At 42.6% G+C, this 18024-nt stretch overlaps 1 protein-coding gene across 2 annotated transcripts in view; it reads right to left on the bottom strand.

The window, feature by feature from the left end:
* Positions 1 to 18024, bottom strand: part of STX8 (syntaxin 8) — a 111442-nt gene that overhangs the window by 70222 nt on the left and 23196 nt on the right. The window lies entirely within an intron of this gene.

Below are 18024 nucleotides of genomic sequence, written 5' to 3'. Positions count from 1 at the left end.
TTCTGCTGCGACAGAACAATAAATTGGCTTCCTTGAATACAGTGGTTAAAGAATCCAAGTTCCTGACCTTGAATGTTTTACTAGTAGTATGCTGTGCTGTAGGGAACAATCAGGATGACATTTGCTGAAATGTGTGGGATTTATGATATAATAGGTTGCACATATGTGCCAAAAGAGAAAAAAACCCTCTTAAATCCAAGCAAATCAAGATTAATTAGCTATTAAAATAGCTAAGAGAACACAGTGCAGTACAGGTGGTACAACAAACCATCTTACATTCTGTACACTGTGACTAAAGTTATTTTTGGGGTTACATTGTATGTGTATCTTCAATCGCACTCTCACTGGGAAAAGCAAGAATTGCTGCTCCTTTGTAAACTCCTGCTCTTTGTAATTCTGTAGGTTTGCACTTTCATAAACAAACATTACACAGTCCTTTTATAGGAAGTCCCACTAAGTCCACAGGAAAATCCCATATTGTCTGGCTTTGATCATCAAGACAGACTGAAAATTAACTCTGGTAGTTTTACAATGATCCTTGCATTAAGGAAGAGGACACACCGCACACATTCACCTCTCCACTCTATCAGCTAGATTCACTCTAACTTTTCCCTCCTTTCATCCAGCCTGGTGACTTTTTGTTTTATTGCTGCTAATTGCAATTACAGGTGTTCAGAAATCAACAGCTTGACAGATGCCTCATACCTCAAATGCCATCGCCGCAGCCCAGTGCTTTGCTGTGGATCGTGTCTCTCCAGCCACACCGAGCAGGCTGTGGGATCACAAAGCAAACATTCTTCTTTTTTTCTTCCTACTGCCCCAGGAATGCGAACAAGTTGTTAATACCCTGCAATCTGCTCGGTTTCCCTCTTAATCCTCATTTTAACCAAGCCTCTCCTTGCAGGAGATCATATCAATATGTCCCTAGCAGTCAAACAATGCGAAAAGGAGCCAATGTTATTGTGAGCCTGAGGTGGAACAACTCGATTCCCAGCAGGAGATCAATTTGTACAAGGAACCGGCAAGCTTTTCCTCTAGCAAGGGTAACCACTTCACATGAGTCAGACTCCCTGCGACAACAAATATCCTCGCTGGGACATGGTCAGCTAGCAAAAGCTCACATACGAAGGCTGCCGTTCCCTTTCCGAAGGTCAGGACAGCGAGGCATCTCCAACCAAGACACCTTTATGCAGCTTTTCACGTCTCATGGGCATCTCTCGATGGACCAGGGACCACGTCCCAGGAAAAGATGTCTTGCAGCTGTGGTCTTTGCCCACATTCACACATAGCCTGGAAATCTGAACCACATCCTTCCTTCCAGGTACCTTCGCTCTACGTTTCTTATTCCGCAACATGGTACACTATCCATCAAGGTTTTTTTCACACGGTTTTCAGCAGCTCTCCGTTCCTTTAACCACCACACAGTTAAATTCAAGGACACTTCCAGTACCAGTGGCAACACTTTCCCAAGGCTACAGATGCTTTGGTTTGCTGTACAGCCCATCTGCAGCATCCAAGAAAACCAACTTACTGATGTTACACACCTACGTTGGCCATAGTATCCTTTTGTTATGTTATGCCATCCTAGGAAAACTTAAGTTATTGGCAGATAAAATAATTTACATGAAAATCTTTATAGAGCAGACTGACTTGTTGGAGAGGCAAGGAGGACCAGCTGATGCAGGGCCACTTTGGTACCAAATCAGTAAAACTTGAGGACGAGAAAGTCCCTCTTCTCCAGGCTTCTGGAAGTCTCCTTTAACACTTAACTCTTCATTCAGCCACTTACAGGAGAGCTGAAATATTTGTTAAGGACTCAACATCTTCCGCCACCTAACCAGCGTAGAAAAAGTGCTTTATCCACTCCTGTAGGTACCAGAGTAGCAGCCCGAGCAAACTAAGACTTCATTTACACAGCAAAATAGCTGCTCAGCAAAAGCCTCTCATGTGAACACCCTGATCCCAGCTATGAATACTGACAGGCAAAATTAGCGCAGAAAAAGTTCTAAATTCTCACCAAAACTGATTTCTGTAAAGGTTTCCCTGTTTAGGGAAATGTGAAAGGGATACAGTCAAACCAAATACCAGTCCATCACCTGGATATTTTCAAAACACATTCTCATTGTTTTGTATTTCCCAAAAATGCAACAAAAAAGTGATGGAGAATTCCTTATTACTCAGTGCAACTGCTGAAGAGACTGATGGAGAACAGCGATACAACGGTACCTATACACTGGTATTACGACGTTGTTACCCTCAGAATTGACAGACATATTAATTGGAGACAGCTGCAAGGAAAAATATCCTAACGACATGATTCATTAGTTTTCATAGATAATTACATCTGCTCATGGCCTCGCAGTGAATCATTCATTTAGGGAATTTTTGGGGTATTAAATTTAAATGCAGTAATCAGATTTGTTAATCTGTGGGACAAGGCAAACCAAACAAAATTTTATTCAGGGAATTGTTTATACTTTCAACATTGACATTAATTCAGCAGCAGGAAAAAATTAGCAGCATAATGTATGCTCATGTAGGTTAAAAACTATTAATGGTAATCTCCTTCACTCCCTCCAGCACCTGTAATGAGACTATGCAATTTCTTCAAGACTGCCTGGACTGCAGTATTTTTCCCCTCGATGCATCTTAATGCATTACACAGTCCAGTGGCCTTTTTAAAAAAATGTCTATTTTTGATAGAACAAAAGAATTAAAATAATTGATATTTGGTTTTGCCACTCTATAGACTCAAAATACACTTGATTTTTCAGTGCTATTGTATTATACCTTTTAAAAAGTAGTTTAAAACATGATTTAGCTGGTTTTGTTACCTGAAATAGCAGCATATATTCTCTGATAGAAACCCTAGAAAAACTTGCAGATGCAGGCCAGTTCCCTTCCTATTAAGGCACATAAACTCTTTAGTGAGCTGAACTCCACCTTAAAAACAGATAATTTTTTGCCCATTCCTTCTCTTGAAAGCCACTCTGGAATTTTCTATCTCTCAGTTTAAAAAAAAAAAAAAAAAAGTAATTTTCTTGTCTGTAGTATTTATGGTCAATTTATTCCCAATTTTTCTTGATCCAATAATCCTCTTCAGCTTTAACAGTCTTTTTTCCCTCCACAATATTCTATTGCCAAAACACGAACAGAAAGCAAAGAGTATCTTCCATCCATCCCCATCTGGCCAGACTACACAACTGAAACATCAGAGCTCTCTCCATGCTACAAGCTTTCCTTCACCCTCCACAGCCTTCACTTCTCTGGGCCTATTTCTTCTCAAATCCATTCTTCTGGAACAAAAATCTGAAATTTAAAAGGAATTTTTTCACAAAGCTGTATCCAGGTGCAGTGACTCCACCTGCCATGGTAGCCCCAAGCACACTTGTCATCTGCTCCACATTATGCTGATTCTCTCCCCATCAAACCAGCAAATATTTGGGTGGATTTGGGACAAGCTGAGGAAGCAGTCAGCCAATTGCTGCAGCCCGCTGGCCCAAATATAAACCCCAGGCTTCATCCTCACAACCACATTTTAGGAAGTCCACAATCAGATGATGATCTGAACCACGCTGAAGAAAATACAGAGGATAAGGCAAGAGGTATATCATGGCATATCAAAGAATCCCACAGACCTTTAGCAAACTAACTCCTTACAACTTTCAGAGAAGAGCAGCTAAGGTTCACCAGCACCACATCAGGGGAAATAACTTTTTGTTTTGGATCAAGAAAGCAAGCGAGAAGCAGAGCACCCTGCCCAAAGACATCGAGTGAGTCCTTGGGCAAGCCAGGAATGAAAGTCCCAAGTTGCAACCGCCAGACCACAACTATTCAATAGCAGCCACAAATGGAGTTAGTCCTAGGTGCATGGGAGAGCACACCTTTGATACCACAGCTTGGATTTCTCTAAATCCACGTGCTACTGCTGAGAGTCAGAACTTAATGTGCAACTTCGATATCTCCTGCTTTGGTGAAGCTGCACCTACGCAGTCGTATTTTTCTTCCTTGAGGTTTCAGGGACAGGGGGTTGCTCCATGGAAGCTGGAACAAATTAATATTTCCCTGAGTATTATTATTCTAAGAGAAAGAACCAGCAGAAGTTAAAAGGTAAGCCAACATCTTCTATTTTCTTTTAGTTAAGCGTCTGACAACACACAGTATATTTTATTCAGGATCTAGGCCCAAACACTATATGGTGATAAGCTCCTTGTTAGGCACACTCTGTTACTGGAAAGCATCCCAGGCTCTGAAATAACGTCCCAATTTCTGCAATACCTACAAGCTTAACGCCCATGTCACAGCCGTGACTTCAAGAAAGACCTTTCCCAAAGAACGGCATCCGAGGTCTCCGCTCACCTCTCCCAAAAACATGCTGTTCAGCTTTAGCTAGTGCAGCACCACTTGTTTGTGTAACTGGAGAAGTGTCAGGCCCCCTCTTCCAGTGATTTAAACCTCCTCCAGTGTTAGAAGGAAAACAAAGAACAAAGATGCTGAAATATCCATCATCTTGCACAGCGCCCACGGGGAGTAGCTGGAGGAATGCAGCACGCCGTGATCCGCCGGCCTCGCTTCCAGGTTACCGCCCGCTCGGCGCACGCAGACTCCCCTTCCTGTGCGTACGGAGAGGGCTCGGCAAAGAATTCACCTCGACAGCTCTTCCAGGCCACGCAGGGCTCAGCATCCCCAGGAGAAGCTGCCTGACCCGAAGGCAACAGGGACTGCTTGGTGCTGGTACCGTGCTCGGTGCGGCAGGACCACAGCAGGCTCCTGCACCCTCAGCTTGCAGCCTGCACGGGCAGCTTGTGCTTCTGCCGAGAAGGCAGAGCCGTGCCTGTATTATTCTTGTATTGAATTCAACAACCTGAAAACAGCAAACCCAAGGGCTGTTTGTTAAGAAGGGCTTTGGTTACTAAATGCAGAAACCCACACGAGACATTTTTTTTCTCATTCCCCGAATTTGGAGATCACATACACATATTTTATTAATACCACCAACTACACAAATGCCAAGAAGGGAATTCATTTCCAGTGAAAATGAAGACACCAACTTCCCTTTCACCTACTGAGAAAAGGAAGTACAAGCAGGGAAATAACTAAATAAAATTCAAGATAAGCAGGACAGCAAGCACACTAAGTGGAGCCAAACAGGAGTCAAACAGCTGTCCTCAGTAACCTCAGCACAGAACGGCCATGATAAGCACAGAAACAGTTTCAGGACAGGTACTCCAGAAAAACGCAGGCACAACTACCCAATGCTCAGTGTCCCTGCTCGAACAGCAGCAGGAAACAACTACACATCTCTTGGTCAACAACATTTTGTCCCCAGCAGTAAAGTCACACTCAGCTGAGAGTAGTTTAGATGAGAAGACATTAGTCCTTCCCTTATTTACTTCACTGCATTTTGTCATTGGAGCAGGAATTCACTGGTGACAGTCATAAGTCAACTCAAGGAAAAAAATAAACCACTCAGATCTGTTTTCAGGAGCAAGAGAATCAAATGAGCAGAGTCACACTTCTGGAGGAGCTGAGCCACAGTGCTGGGGAGACAAGAGCATTACAGCAATGCCAAAACTTCGGCTCAGCACACTGCAGAACACGCCCAAGGTGTATTAAGTGCATCTCATTGCCGGGATGGAGAAAGAGATGCAGGAGACACGTACCCTGCTCCCAGGGTGAGACCGGAGGGGAGAGACTCTTCTCTACTGAGGAGCTGGATGTGCTGACCTTGCTGCGGCTTCTCTGCCGTGTGGCACGCCGGCTGGGAAGCAACACTTCCATCTCCGCCTCCCCTCCAGAAAACACTTTTTTTTTTTTTTTTTTTTTTTAACAGTTGGGCAATTGTCTTAAGAAGTCTAGAAGGGGAAAAACACATTCCTCTGAAACAGCATCACTGCCAGGCACTGGACTGCAGGATCATCAAACCTGTAGCCACTTGCTGACCCCACACGTAAAAAGCACCTTGGAAATAACATATACACATTATTTCAGGCAATAAGAAGAGCAAGAAGAAAAGCAGTGCCTTCTTTTTACAAGGAATAAAATATACCTTTTGATTTCTAACTTTCCTCTTTAAACCGTTTATTCTGTGCTTCTCTCCCACATGTAAAGGATGAAGAATTACTGGGGAGGGTGGTGGTTCAGGACAGTTTAAGTGTGCATGAAACGGCTGTTCACTCTCAGCACACCACTTGTGCTCTAGCGAGATCGCCACAAACCCATGACACCACTCATTTGTTCAACAAAGTTTCATGAATTCCATCTGGAGATTCATTTTTTCTTCCCCCAAGGCCAAAGGGAAACTTACTGATATTTTTCATGTTTAGGATGTGGGGAAAGGCACACAGGAACATGGAAATGTATTAAATTGTTGAATTTCTCTTCTCCCAATCCTCCCCCTTTTTTTCCAGAAGAAGGGAGTCTTCCAATCCCTAAAACAGATCAAAAAAGCAGACTGCATGTGAAGAGCATCAGCGAGCGCTGAATTAATTTACCCCTCTGAACCCCGGTTCACTATATAGAAGTTACCATACACTCACAACAGCAACCAACAGCTCAAGTCCCAGCTCCTTCAGCTGGCATTTAAAAAAAAAAAAAAATATTGGGTTTGGGGGTACAAGAACAAGAGTATCTAAGAAACACAAAACCGGACTGATACACCAGCGATCACTACAGCACTGACAGCTTTAGGCTCTACGAGGAGCTAATCGGTTTTCAGCTTCAGGCAGATAAAAAAGCAGTGTCTGACAGCCACTGCCAGCAATGATACATCTTCCTAATTTACCTACGATCTTCTGAGCAAAGCTAAATTTGGAAATTTCAGTGGTTACCACTACTCCTTTGATCCAGAAACACCAGAGGATCTGACGGAAACTTCAGCGGAGCAGCAATGAGCAACCCCAGTTATCAGGGGTGGCTGGGCAGGACTACAACTGTGCAGTGGCTGCAGCTGATTTTCATAGAACTGTTAGCAAGAACTGCTGGAAAGCTTCCCCCCCTTTCAAAAAACAAATCTCTCACTAAAGTCAACAGTGCCAGTCAGTTTATTAAATGCTTTTATCCCAGCAGTGAAGAATGGCTTTTCTGATGCATTTGTGTTTTAGTGACATCAGTACATTCAGATGACTTTAGGCAGACAATATCTGCTTGCTTTTAATGCCCAGCTGCTCTATTTAATCCCTGTTAAAACTGGTTTTTCCCTTCAAATATCTGAAAACATTGTATTGGGAGACTTGTTTAAAACATATTCCTTATAGAGGCTCCTGGCAACTCTGAAATGAGAGTGTTTTTCTTAATTTTCCTATTAACTTCAGAGAATACGCTGTTCAGCTGTCGCAATTTAACAGCATGGACAATGTTAACAAGCTGGAGGAGAAGCCAGACCACAAAACTCCTGAGGTCCCACACCACTTCCCTCCGTATTTATTCAAACAAGGTCTAGTGGTGTGCTCTGACACACCAAGTGTCACCAAGTCCTGCAGAACAGCCGAACACCTCCAGTCCAATAGAGACAGACAGCAAATATTTACTAATTCGTATATACTAATTAAATTCTTCTTAACCAGGTAGATGATATTGCCAAATGTCCACCAGGACTCATACAGTAGAACAGAGAACAGTTCCTGGGAATTTTGTGCATGAAATTTTATTTACTTTCCTAGAGAGATGATTGCTGTAGCTCTCTGACAGTTAGAGTAATGTTTACACCTGCATTTTGTCTTTGTTGATAAGAATGTTGATCATCCTTCAATTCAGTTTCACATCAAATACATAAATATTTTTATTATAAAAATAAACATAACCACCTTTTTTATTTAAAAAATATCAAACAGCCAAAACTCCACACACACCCTAAATGATATAATTCAGCTTGTTATCACACAAAGTTGAAAGTAGCATGAAGTAGAGCAAGCCTGGCACATGTTCTCTTATAAGGTTCCCCAGTTTCCGTATTAGTAGGTGTTTTTCCTCCATTATTCAGAGAAATCTGCAAGCTTCTCTTTCAGCACGGAGGAGCAATTATTACCTTCAGAATAAAAACACAGAGACACCGATATTCAGAAAAGCTGTTGGCCATCACTGATCTGTAGCCTGATCACCACACCAAGAGTAACAGAAGACAGGAAAGTTGGGGAACTCTCAGCTGAGGCTGGGCAACAACGTGTGTCCTACTGAAAACAGTGAATTAGCACAGCTGTTTTGAAAATGGATAACTTGAATTTCTAATGGGCTGGAACATCACTTTTCCTACCTACCAGGACAGCCTATTATAAGAAGATGCCTAAACCTTGAAAATTTTGTCTGAAATGCCATCATAGTTGCACTGTAACTACTCAACAGAAAACAGAGTGAGAAATTTGCCTTATGCTTATAATAAAGCTATAAGATTTATTTTAAATCAGCTTTCGCTACTGTATTCTTGATTTATGTTTGCTTCTGAGGTGTGCAACCTTCCATCGCTTAACAAAAGCTCTCTTGTCATTCTCTTCCAACACAAATTCCACTCCGATACAGAGCTGGTCAGGAATCATACAGCAGATTTGGATTTTATTTCCATCTCAAAGAGCTCCCTTATGTGAGGAAGTGAAACAGAAACGTGCCTCTTCAACATCAAACTGCAATTTGAGAGAGAGATCACAAGGTATTGTGTCCTGAACACTGACATGGGTCAGTGCAAAAGAGGACTAAATACGCTGGTTTCCTTTCTCTGGTACCTTGACTGAAAGGCAAAATCTGTTTCAAGTGGTAAGGGAAGGTGGAATCAGCCCCTGACTCAGATGTCAGCCTCTCTCATTTGCCTTCTGGTTTTCGGAAGAGCCTTTCAGGTGACAAGGTGATGCAGCATTATGAAACTCGACCTCCAAATTCCCCAAGACTGTTTATGGTCCTTCCAGGCAGCACAGGTGGAGTTAGCAGGATTCAGTGGTCACTTGCTGTTCAGGGGCCAGAAGTAGCAACGCCACACTTGTGACTCTCACACTTCAACTATTATTACCACGGCTAAAAAGCCATAGTAGAACTAGCGGTAAAAACATTCACAAAATGAGATGAGAAAGGGTAAGAGAAGCCCAAACTGCCATCACTCCCCCTCTCCAGCATTTCTGATCATACTTTCTGGAAAACAAAAGAAGGAAGATCAAGTAGCCCCGTTCCCAGAGGAGGCTGGAGACCCCACAAGAGGAGGCCCGAAGACAGAGCCTGCAAACAAGAGGGTCCTTGCACACCTTCCGCTCTGCTTCCCTGCGGGTGATCAAGGGTTCTTTGTGCCCCATCACAACAGTGGCTCCATGGTGAGGAACACAAGCTTACTTTCTGTCAGCAGCACCTCTGAGGCAGAGCAAGCCCAACGGGCTGTCAAGTGCTGCCCTAGGAGAAGTCCCAGCAAGCTTCTCCTCGCCACCAGCCACGATCCAACCAGCAGCACCAGACCACCTTTCCTAACAGACATTACCACGCACCTCACAGCTACCCAGCCCACCTTAGTCCTGCCACATCTACACATCGGCAGACTTTGACTTCAACAAATGGATGCCAAGTAAAGACCCTACAATCCCCTGGCCTGCCCTGGTGGGAAGCAGTGCAGAGCTAAGTATGGAAAACCAATGATCAGGTTAAATGTGTTGTCTCTGGTTCTGGTCTAGCACAAGAAAACTTTGAAAACAAGCTTCAGAAAGCAGAGAACAGAACTGGAGGGGAGGGATTAGACAAGTCTCCAGAATGACAATGAACTCGGGAAGAACAGAAGGTTACTAAAAGCCATTTTCAGTCAACACAACACCCAGATGTGAAGAATCTCTCCTATCAGTGCTTTTCTACCTCCTCCACACTCAACATCATTCAATATTCAACCTCTCTGCTTTAGGAGTAAGCACCAAACACTGTGGATGAAGCCAAAGTCCTGTAACAAAACAGAGGAATACACTGATTTTACACACAAACCTTCAGACCCTCCCTTACAAAAGTCTTGTGGTCTCCAACTATGACAGTAATTTTTCTTTCATTGAAAACACACCACCCACATTACCCATAAGCAAAGCTATTATAGTTCCTATTGTAACAAAACATCAAATGGAGGTTTTCTGTAAGAAGTGAAGTCCCAACAGCTTAACTGGTGGAAAGTACTACACTTAAGCTAAATAGGCTCTATTCAAGTTTAAGCACTGCTACAATTACCTGTGATTAGTGAAGTACCATGAACAGTGGGAAAAACCCAACTGGTCAACACTGACCCCAGTTGCCACACAGATGCACCAGTACCAGCAAATGCATAATCCAGCCCAAATTCTCGGAAGCTCTTTGATCATCAGCACAGGGATGTGTACCATACTACAGTCTTCTCTCTATCCACAGGCTGGTGCTCTGAGGCAGCTTGGTCCCAATAATGATTTCCAAGTGAAAATGCCTATTTATAATGGGAACTATTACATAAAAACTAGCCTATGTCCTAAACTCGACCAGAAGGAAGCTTTCCTCCCATCTTATCTGATTTTCTATTCATTTAAAATATCATGTTTCGGAAGGCCACTTTAGAGTTCAATTCACACTGCTAATTTTCTTTGGCAAAACCCCACATTATCTACAAACATTGGTTGAAAACCCAATTACAGTAATGTGATACCCACACCCTGTTGCATAGCAACTGGATAACACAGGGATACGGAAAATGTTGATATTCCAAAATAACAGCAGGTAACAAAGGTGGTACTTAATTGCAAGCAGAGCTACGTCAGTAAGATGCCCAGGTAGGATGCAGGAGCTCAAGAGGCAAGGAACATTAAAATTAAGAGGTGGCACCCCAGCTCCCCAGTTTGCTTGGTGCAGTCCCAGCCTCCCCCAGCCTGGAACAATCCCTCCCTGTGACACTGTCCTGGCTCCCACCTCAATCCTGCCCAACGCCGCAGTGCCCACGGGCAGCTCCTGCTTTCCCTCCACCTGCTCCACACTATCCCAGCTTCTGAACCCAGGAAAAAGGTAAAGTTCTACTTATCCCTGCAAGCCCAAGGCAAAGCTTGCTGAGGTAAATGTTAGCCAGAGAAAATACAGTGGACGAATGAACAGGCCTCTATCAGAGCCTCTTTAAGGAGACTTCAGAGCTCAGCCAAGTCATGATGGATAATCTCCTCAAACTAAGGACCATCTCAGAGGCAACCATCATTCCCCTCCAGCATTACATATCTATGCTACGGCAGAGATACCAGACCTCTGCAACATAAAAGCAATTAAAAGAGTTTCAACACAGTAAAATAAATCATTCCCAAGTTTCTTCCCAAAATGACATTTTTTCCCACTATAATACTTTCTCACACACATACCCCCCCCCCCCAAAGTCCATGGCAAACCACCAGTAAGAAACAAAAATCTTCTCTCCACCCCCAAAAGTAATACTTTGCTCTGCAGTCTTTAGAAAGGGAGAAGTGGGGACACTGCCTCTCCCCAGCACTGCTGCAGGGCATCACAACCTTGTGCAGTTCCACAAGGTACTAACACAACCATTTGGCTGGCTTTGTCAATGGCAGTTGGTTGTCTTGTGTCACTGTTCACCCTAGTTTCAAGATGGCTTTATAAAAACAGAGTAATGTAGAAAAAACATTTTGGGTGTTTATGCCAGAGGTAATCTTATTTTTACATGGGGCCTGCCCAAAACAGACTGAAACCAACCTTCTGAAATCTCTGGCAGTACTCGAAGCCAACATTTCTTTCAGCATTTCTGCTAACACCGAGAGGAGATTGATGCAACAGGTTCAGCCGAGCGGCTGTGGGGAGCCCTGGAGCCTCTGGTCCCCAGGCCAACCCAATGGGCATCCTGCTTCAGAACTGGGAACCCCGTGGCCTCACTATCCCAGGGCCAAATTCATCACTTTATCACAGACAAAGGTATCTCTTGAATTCCTATCCTGCGCTTGGAAAAAGGCCGTTGGGCCCAGATGTTTCAGAGTAAAGACTGGACACAAACCAGCATTTTTTCAGCAAAACTCGGTTCTATAAGAAGATTTCCAACAAAATTCTGAGATCAAACACTACTGGAGTTATTTCAGAACAATGCAATCTATATAGCCAAAAGATATATTTGCTTGTGCCCCTGTAGTTTTATGCCAGCCGGTTCATATTACAGTATCTTTTTTCAAGTATGTGATTTACTCCCTTCATTCTAAAGTGTTTCTTACAAAACTCTGTTGAGAGAGAGTAAAGAGGAATTTTGTCTGCTTCCATGTCCAAGGCCTGTACTACTGTCACACTGGAGGATTGTTCTAGTTCTTGACATCTAACAACAAAAGCCATTCACTGGAGGCATCAAGTACATCACATCCACAGCCAGAGGTCATTGGGGCAACAGAAAGGGACTAGAGTCAGGTAGCAAGGCAGAATATTTTTCACAATACATGGTACAAACAGGGTAATACTTATATCACCTTATTTCCTTTGGGATGCATAGGGGTAACACGTTTTAATACATCAACAATTTAAAAAAAGGTTATGCTCATAAGATTTATTCCACTCAAGCTTGCAAGGAAGTTACTACTATAAATGAAAAATAAAATAATAAAGTAATTATAGTGCAATTATTTTATCTGGTTTTAAGTAATCTTCGGATGCTTTAAGATACCAACTTTACAATTTTAAAAGATTCTCATGTTTATATCACATTAACTATGTTTATGACCGAAACACAGCTTTGAGCAAGCAACGGTTCCCAGCACCCTAATTTCTGCTTCCACTAAGTTGCGATGAACTGCGTACACACATCCTGCAAACAGGTAGCTAGCTGCAGGGCCGACTTCAGTGTCTGAGCACAACCAAGTATTACCTGCCACTTCCAGGCTGGATCTAACAGCAGATTTTACAAATATCTAAGCAGTATTTAAACAAGCAAGAAAGCCATGTTTCCCATTCAAATACTGCACAATAGAGATCCATCTGCACGCAAGCACTTAGAGCAACCAGCTTTATCCTGCTTTCTGTTCTTGCTATGGTCAGAGCATTGCAAGATGTTGCACTTCATTTTCTGGTTTTGAGAGGTGCTGATTACCAAAGCGATTCCATATGTTACGTTTATTTATTGCAGAACATATCAGCAAAGAACTGAAACTGCCTGGCGACTGATAAACGTGACAGTGTCTACCAACTTTCAATACAGATGCCACAAGCAGATCTGTGTTTCAGGTCTGCTGGGTGAGAGATCAGGGCTGGAGCAGCCTCAGCACCTGTGTGGAGAATATTTTCCCCAGCACCACTGGATGGGATCAGTCTCCTCACTGCATCCATCCACGCTCTCACCTGCTGCTGCACACGCTTTGAATGTTTCACTATACATCAAGCACGATCCCTCCAGGTTCCAGGAAGGGTTGTCCTGATCTCAACCCACCTCCAACTCAAAACCTGAGCTCTGATAATTAACAATATATCCTGCTCTACCAGCTCACCTCAACTCCATGCCACTGTATCCAAGCTCCTTTTCACACTATACCTACCCGGCACTAAAGAAAAAGGTCTAACACAGAAGAGGCTAAAATCCTCCAGAAAAAAACCACCTCCCACAAACCCTACAGGCAAAACATTGGCACTGAAATTTTCTTTAAAACCCAACATCCAACACTTAAAAATTGCATGACAAATCTGCCTAGTGCTGCACCCACGAACTGTTTCTGTTGTCTCACCCCAAGCCCAACTTCTTTTGGAGTAACAAATGCTGCTTGATATTTTGAGTTGTGTTGGACACCGGTCTAACGTCGAACAAGTCACCACCAGTGATTTCAGGCACAATAAGCCATAATCACCAGAGGACTCGACAACAGAGGTCTTGGAGAAGCAATATATTCTACTCAGTGTCTAGGAGAACAGGAGAGGATAGTTTCTCCATGCAAAGACAGGAGGAGAGATGAACTGGAAGCACACTTGGAGGTAATGGGAAAACCAGGAGAATCTGCTGGAGAGCGCTCGCCAACCCTCTTGGTGGTGAGTAAATCCAGTTCAAAGCACTCCTCAGATTCCAGCAATACCTCATGATAACAACATGCCCAGAAACATGGTTTTCTTATTCTCTCCTGTGTTGTAACCGTTCAGGTTTTGACCCTACAAGTTTTCTGGGAAATCTATTAAAAGCCTATTAAGCATCCAACAGCCCAATCACTGAAATCACCATGACGCAAGAGCATATGGTTCCTACCAAGCATGACTTTCTTTTAAGCCTGAATATCACATTCTTCCAATAATGCCGCAGCAAAGCAAGTTACCAAGCGATGCAGGACTGAGCAGTCACCTACTTTTTCCCCCCATAAATCCTCAAAAAATCCTCTGAAAAGGAGAAGGGACAGAGGAAAAACTAAAGTTAGAGTCTTTTAAAGTATAAACTGAAGTATAAGCTGTATTTCATTGCCACAAATTGCAAACATTTTAAAATAAAACATTATTTTTAGCCTAAGTGGTGCTTAAAGATTTGAGAATAAAATATCGTCCAGAGACAGCAATATGTCATCATTTGTAAATGCCGAAGCAGCTGCGTCCTGTTCACACCGAACACTAGCTTACGGTGAGCAAGCAAGAAAGTGTTTGGGACTCTGTCTCTAACATGCAATTAAAAGCTTCCCTGATTCAGCCAAAAAACAGAGGGACAGTAGTTAAGGAGAATGAGTCAGATATAACATCTTGGTATTATCTGTGAGGGTAAAATAAATAAGATTACATAGAAACTCCCATAACAGTTTCCTAGATCTTCTAGCAAAGGCTGTTCTGCATGGGACAATTTATTTCCTGCCTTTCTTTTCTGCAAGCAACGACTGTAAGGTCAGGCTATATAATTTCAGTTGCTCACAGACAGGTATGTGATTTACCAAAAAGGGGCTGTAAAGGAGAACAGACTGGACTTGTGCCTTTCTGCTTCTTTACGATGCATGACAGACAGCCACCCTAAGAAAGCAGGAAAGCAGGCTAGGAAAATAAATCCCCTCTCTATGGTCTCAATTTGAGATTTTTTTTTGAACAGGGGGAAAAGCTAAATTAACACGGAAAAAAATCATCAGAGTGTTGAAATATCTACAATTACAGCTAGGTTTTGTTTTCTTTTTAAACAGTTTAAATCAAATGCCTGAAGCAGCAGATGGGAAACTCTTTTGCTAAAAGTTGAGGCTTATATCCCTACTAGAGCTCTCCATAAGGCCTGCTAGAAAACTAAAGATGAGACTTAACAAACAAGATGTTTAAGACCATAATTCTTATCGCAAAATCCTGAAAGGCTTAAAAAGAAATAATTTAGGAACTCATTTTTCATTAGCGGCAATTTCTCCAGCATTTCTGATCACCATGAAGACTGATGAAGGAAGACAGCTTCCCCCCTCCCCACTGCGGTGTGGGTGAGGTAGGGATTGACTAACTGTGGAAAAATCCACATAATTGAGAAGACAAATGTTGAACAGTTATTTTACGGCTTGAACTATTCAAGGAAAAACGCTAACGGTGCCAAGAGGCCAGACAGACTCATTGTGTGTGTGTGTGTGTGTGAGTATGTAGGAGCCCAGTCACATTTCAGAAGCACAACGCTTTTATCCTCATCCAGGTTGTGCCTTGCTGGCTTATCTGTTTCTGTAAGCGCGGTGTCAAGCTATAAAAAAAGTACTGAAAGAAAAAGTATCATCTCCCAGTATTTTGTGTACATAGAGTGTAACGAAAATATACACACAGGCTCGGTAGCATGACCTGCTATTAAGGCCATTTGCTGCTTCCCATGAGAAGGCCCTATTTTCAGTTGCTTAAAACCATGAAAAACTAACAACTCAGGCTCAAGATTCCCAACTTGGATATCTGCTTCCAGATAAATTAAAAAAAAAAAGTTTTGGACAGAATCTCAGCCATTTCAGAACAAGGCTGTTTTTTACATGTTAAGACTCTTCAGTGGCCTCAGGAGCTACAGTACCCCAATGGTTTCACATTAAGACACACAGAAGTTAGAGGGAGATGGAAAAGGACCCAGGAGGGGAACTAATTGAGCAAGAATGCTGGAATACTGATGGGCAGTTTCAAAAGTGAGGATTAGACATTCAGGAGGGGAGATTAAAGATAAACTCAATAAAAGCAGCAGAATGAGAAGTCTGAAGGAAGGCAAGTTGTAGAACAGATAGGAAAGAAAGAGTTAGAGAAGGTCACAACAGAAAGTAAGTTGTCTAGTCCATCTCTTGATGTAACTCAGCTCGTGAGGAATAATACACGTTCTTAAAGACAACCCACGGCAGAGACTTCTCAACCTCCTGACACAGACCACTTCACTGCTGTTAGAAGGATTTTCCTGCTCCTTTTGACCTCAACTCACACCTATTACCAAAAGCCTTCTCTCTCCCCTCTCGAACCAGCTTGTTTCATTCTTCAAGTATTTTCTGTTCCTATCTCAGCCTTTTCCTTAAACTCAGCTACCCAGAAGTTCATCCTTCCCAGTGAGCCATACCTCAGTGCTTTAACTCATGCTTTTGTTCACCCCCTGGGCCCTCTCCCCAGGTTGACTCTCCCTTGAAGAGTTCTGGCCCAACTTGCGTGCTGTCTCCTCCTTGATGCCAAGCATAATGAAGAATCACGTATTCTCCAAACAACACTGGCTTGTACAGAGCCTTTTCCACATTATACTATTTGTTCATGTTTAAGAGTTGACCCTGTACACTACACATCTTTAATTTGATTAAACCTTACAGAAGAGTCATCCTTTGCAGGTAACCTGAATTTCACTCTAGTTTCTCAAATCATTTGGAGGGCTTTAGCTTTACTCCCAACGTAGCTGCAGTCTTTTCCACCTTTGTATTACACAAGAGTTGAGTAAGCACACTGTGTACTTCATCATCCATGTCCTTAACAATGATGAACAGAACCAGACCCATGCAGACCAACTCAAGACATACTTCTATTCCAACTATGAATGTCCAGTGTCTAATTTCTGAGTATAATTATCCAATCAACAACACTGAAGATTATTCATTTGAACACATGCTTCCACAGACTACTTACAAGAAAGTCTCATGAGACAGCATCAAAGCTATTAAGTCAAAATGACACCTAATTCTTTTCCCCTACTCATAAGGTTCTTCCAACGAGTAAGTCCAAACTCTCCTGACACAAGTGACTCTTAACAAGGACATGAGAACCACTGCCGATTTGTAATCTCATCAATACTTCCAAATAGTTTGGGTTGCTGTGCCAGGGTTCTCCCAGCAGAATTTGACTGCTAGAAACCCATTCCACCAGAGACTGAAAGGGAGCACAAAGATGCTTACTCCTTATTCTTACCTCTGCTGTCAGCAACCATCTGTGAAGCCCACAGGCAAGACACCTTACACCTCTCACATGCTGCTCCACATCACCCAACACCAGTAAAATTACCCTGTCAGCCTACATTGCAGCAGTCCCTGTGTAAGTGTTCTCATCTGACTGCTGACCCAGGCTTGGAGACCGATCCATACTGCAGTGGCTACCCTGGGTTTTTTTAGTTTTCTTTTTAAGAATACCAGGATATTTTACAGATAAATAAACATTGGAAACACTGAAGCAGCAAAGTCATGTACTTAAAGGTTTAGGAAATGCTCTAAATAACACTATTTCTGTACATACATTTTTTCAGTCCAACGTAAACTCAGTGTTACTTTGGTTTTCATTACACAGCTCCTTCAGCAGGCAGCACAGGCAGAGTTTACTTCTTTGACAGATACTGAATATTTTGTTTTATCCTCACCATCCAGCACAACACTGCATTCCTTATGGACTGCATACAACTCCAACTTTGCTCTGAAGAGTTAAAAGCTTCTTCCTAGACCTTCCACTGGTGGCCCTCCTGGCAGCAAGTACAAGTGTATTTTGATTTTGACAGCTTCCTTGGGAGATGAAACACTATCATCCCCAACTCATAAGGAAAAATAAGAAAATTAATAGTTAAGGTTTATTTTGGATGTTCAGTAAGAGGGTTTGAACCTCTTTTTAAAAAGCCACATATAAACCAAACCTTATCTATCCTTCCAAACAATATTTAACATATTTTCATATATTTCAAGGACA

The sequence above is a fragment of the Tyto alba genome, unplaced genomic scaffold (genome assembly GCF_018691265.1).
Source record: "Tyto alba isolate M040663 unplaced genomic scaffold, T.alba_DEE_v4.0 Super-Scaffold_39, whole genome shotgun sequence".
Taxonomy (NCBI): Eukaryota; Metazoa; Chordata; class Aves; order Strigiformes; family Tytonidae; genus Tyto; species Tyto alba.
Note: the sequence above shows the minus strand (reverse complement) of the source record. Positions and strands in the feature narration are given on the sequence as shown.